Below are 4,752 nucleotides of genomic sequence, written 5' to 3' on the forward strand. Positions count from 1 at the left end.
GTATCTTTGCCTTTTTTTCTATTCTTTTCTGGAAGAGAATGAAGTGGTGATGGCGATGGCTCTTCAGGAATATTTTGAATATTAACCGGGATTGGGGACTTGTCTTTAATTATGACATCGGAAGGAGTTTGATTATTAACCGGGAATGCGGTCTCATCTTTAATTATGACATCGGAAGGAGTAGCTGATGAAGATCCCTGTTCTCTGGCTGATTCAGCAGTCCAACTGGTAAGAAGACTCTGATGAATGGCATTGAGATTAGAAATTTTTCTATCCATATCCACTACATTAAAAACAAAAGGAAAATATGGTGAAAACAAAAGGATAGAAATAATATGAAGTCAATTCATAAATCGGCAACAAAGAATTATTGCAGAATTACTAGAATCTCTACAACTTGTTCTTCTTAATACATCAAAATCAAACTTAGGAGAAGTGCTAAAATGCCAGTTCAAGTTGAATCTCTATTCAAGTTCCTGGGTCGAGAAAAAGGGTCGACAACCCAGGGTAGCATAAACCTTAAAGTATATTTCTTTGAACTCCTGAAATGAATCTTCATAAAAGCTAAAGATCTTTCTACCCAGATGAGCTCGGAAGGAAAGGTAACCTCGACCATTCATATAGTTAGCAATAGTAAGAATAACCAAGAAAAAGAAAGAAAGTATGAATAAGAATTAGAAGCTCTAAATATTCATATACTAATTTAAAGAAGCATATGATGGCCCAACTATCTGGGTGGAGTTGAGATAAACCAAATTCACATTGATTCAAAATTTGTCACTGAGATAACACATGAAAAATAATCATATATTTAACCAGTCCAACACATAAAATTTCAATAAAAATAAACTTTTGAACTGCATTTTTTGTGGTTTACTTTGCAAGAAATTAAGTGGAGTAGCCCACCACACTTACTGGTCGATGCCTGAAAGGTCTTGTTGGGTTGTCTATCGACTTCATCATTACGCTGTATCAGATCTTTCGCGTGCAGAAAGAGCTCTCTATTCTCGAGGATGGCTGAAGGCTTCGGATTAAGCGGGTGTGTGTGAGACAATTCTAACTTTGAAACTTTCCATAGACCTGTGGACTTGTCCAACCTTACATAACAACGTGCTTTGCAGCCTACAGATGTGATTGTTTTTGCTCTCTTGGGTGCCCTTTTCTGAGATATACGATGGCCATCTTTATTGCAATGTATGGATTGATTTATAGGTATCTTATCCTTGCTGTGTTTCTCATAATTTGTGTTCCTTATTTTAGCTACAAAACCCACCTTTGCAGCATAACGATGATAATAATTGCGCGCTTCAAGAAGAGTGCCAAAGCACATACCCTCCCTGGGATCCTCATTGCCAGGATCAGCGCCGAAGCACATACCCTCCCTAGGATTCTCACCAACAGGACCCTGAACCACAAAATATGAATATAGCCAAATTTAGAAAAACATGCAAAAATATCATAAATTAAGATATTACCTTGATGCAAAAATTAATTGGGTTAATATCCAAATTGTCCTTAAAAGATAAACTACTCTCCAAATTAGTTTTTAAAAAATTTTGTTAATTATATTAATCCCTAAAAGATACAACTATAAGTCAAATCAGTCTTTCCCTTATTAGATAATGACTTGTCATGTTAAGTAAAACATAGAATGATGACATGACAAGTCAACCAATCATTTTGTGACACATCGTATTAACCTACTATGTCATCATACTATACATCATATCATCATCTAACTTACAGAATGACCATTTGATTTATGTTGTATTTTTCAGGGACTAACATGATTAATAAATTTTTGGTGGAGCAATTTAAAAAATAAGTTATCTTTTATGAAGGAATTTGAGTATTAACTCAAAATTAATTACTAGTTTGTGCAGCAAAGTTTAGTGCAGTGAAGTAAATGTAGACTATCTTGGCCAATACACCAAATACTTGATCTATTCATCCTAATTTACACCTAGTTTCCTTTAAATAGTATTTTCAAACATCCAAAATTTAATCAATTAATATATATAAAGGAATATAGATGCATTCATTTAATCACTAAAAGAATAAAGTCAAAAAGCAATCCAAATTTGAACCTAGATCTCTGTGCATGTCTAGAAAATGGTTTTATTAGAAGTGGCTTTGTTGCAACTAAAAAAACATTGATTCTTGTAAAATTCATTCTTTGTTTAACTTGAGTGAACACTGTCTATTCTAAATTACGAGAAGGCAACTCTTGTCAAGAAAATACACCCACACCGGCCCTTGTTCCTCCCAAAAGTGAGCCATGGCAGCCCCTCCATTGTATTCTCTGACCAAACTTGACGGAAAAATCCTATGTGGCAATTATCGGCACTAATGTGGTAAAGTTGGCGGTGTTGGACGTACACTGGAACCAGCTTAGAAGCCTACCGAACTCCATTGGCTGCCTCTATATGCTTAAGGTCTTGAATGTCACTGGAAACCTCATTGAATACCTTCTCAAAACCATTGACAATTGCAAATCATTGGAGGAACTGATGAATGCCAACTTCAACAAACTGATGCAGCTTCCAGAAAGCGCTGGTTTGGAACTGAGAAAGCTGAAGAAGCCATCAGTGAACTCCAACAAGCTCCTCTTCCTTCCACGCTCCACCTCACACCTCACCTCTCTCAAGGTCCTCGACGCCCGCCTCGACTGCCTCCGCTCCCTCCCCGATGACCTTGAAAACCTCGTCAACCGCAAAACCCTCAACATCAGCCAGAACTTCCACTTCCTCCGCTCTTTCCCTTGATCCATTGGCCTCCTCTTCTCTCTCATCGAACTTGAGATCAGCTACAACAGGATCAACTCCTTGCCTCCCTCCATTGCCTGCCTCAACAAGCTCCAAAAGCTCTGTGTTGATGGTAATTCGCTCATGTCGCCGCCACCAGAAGCGGTGGAGCTGGGCTTGTATGCCGTGAAGGGGTACCTCTGCCAAAAGATGAACTCTTCATCGTCGTCATCTCATGAGAGCCCATCAACGAAGAAGTCATGGGTTGGGAAGCCGGTGAAGTATGGAACATTCAGTGGAGGAGAAACCAAGAGTAGTGGGATCTTTCCGTCAAGTTTGGCCCAGGGATACGATGGAGGGGCCGCGATGCTCATTTTGGGACAGACAGAGCCAGCGTGGGTGTATTTTTTTTGCCCGGAGTGGCCTTGTCCTAATTTGGAATAGACAGGACTGAATTGGGTGTTCACTCTTTTAATTTGTTCTCTATAGAGTTTCTCTTCATAAAATTTAGAAGATCTCTATTTTAATAGATATAGTTAGTTTGCTCTGTGCCAAGAAGTGCATAATCGGCATCTAACATGTTTCATTAGTACTTAACGGAGCAAACCAAAGACAGAGACTAAAATAGAGGCCTTTTAAATTTTATAAAAACCAAAGACCAAACACACAAATGTTTTTATAACAAAAAAAATTATTTAAATCTAAGAAAATCAATTATGTATTTTAATTGCAACATTGCACTTAGCAATACTGCCACATCCAATGGGACATACACTACAAACAGGTAATCATCATTATTCCATAAACTCTCTCCTTTTCTTTGCATCCAATAGTGTGAGTTTCAAATTTAAATTTAATGAGTGTAATTTATTTTCATATAAAAATAATTACATGAAAGAATAACTTATCAACCTAGTGAAAAAGTCAAATATTGAAAAAGCATTATCTACTTAGGACTAGCAGCAATGACTTTAATTTACAGATAAAAACTATGAACTAATGGCTTAGTAGATAGTAGTATGTATTTGAAGCACAAAAATAAAATTAGTAGAATCTTCAAACATACCTCATCAACGGTTGTTCTGAGATCTCTTATATAGTTGTTTGATTCACTATGACCAACCTCGTTACACAAGTGGAAGCCAGCTTCATCGACTTCCAACAACTCTGCCAACAGTTTTGTGTTGAGGTCCATCTCAAATGTATGTTATGGTATTAATAGAGACAGTTGAACGATGATGCTGTGATATCGTAAACGTATAATTGAAAATATGAGTAGAATAATAATAAGATGCTAATCGTGTAACAATGGTGGAGTATTATGGAGGCAAAATGGTAACAACCGAAAATCAGAAGAATTGAGGATAGCGCATATCATAATTTAATTTAAATGAATTAATCAATTATTAGCGTGTGGAAATTGATTTGAATCAGATTTTAACGTGACCTAATGTGAGGAATTAAAAACCGTACAAAGCAAATAACAGGGGGAGGGGCGAAAATCTCTCAATGCTGGTTTGAGGAAGAGCTTGTGGAAAATATTATAATATTATAATTATAGAAGAATGCTATCACCTAATACCTATTAAAATTTATTATTTATAGTCATTAATTAGGCATTAATATTTAATAGATTTTGGCTGTTTTTTTTTGAATCATGTATTTATGATTTTTTAAATAACTAATGTTCATATTTAGTAAAAAGAAACTAATGTTCATATTTATAATGAAATATTTGCAATATTTAAAAATCAAAATAATTTGAAAACTTTCTACTTGTTCTTTTAGACCCTATTAAGTATGAATATTTCGTTGAGTTGTCGTCTCTGTATATCAGATACATTTTAAATACGATATTCACCGACACTCGTATTTGCTGTGTCCAACCGTATCTTAATAAAAAATAAAAAATTATTTTTCCTTAGAGACACCTAATATTAAAATGAATTTATATATAATATATGTTATTATTTATTAAAACAAAAAATATTTTAAATTTTTTATATAA

General features: G+C 35.2%; 1 pseudogene; it reads left to right on the forward strand.

The window, feature by feature from the left end:
* The first annotated feature begins 2,278 nt into the window (after positions 1-2,278).
* LOC130940022 (plant intracellular Ras-group-related LRR protein 6-like) lies at positions 2,279-3,188 on the forward strand (annotated as a pseudogene).
* The last annotated feature ends 1,564 nt before the right edge of the window (positions 3,189-4,752 follow it).

Source organism: Arachis stenosperma, chromosome 7 (genome assembly GCF_014773155.1).
Source record: "Arachis stenosperma cultivar V10309 chromosome 7, arast.V10309.gnm1.PFL2, whole genome shotgun sequence".
Lineage (NCBI taxonomy): Eukaryota > Viridiplantae > Streptophyta > Magnoliopsida > Fabales > Fabaceae > Arachis > Arachis stenosperma.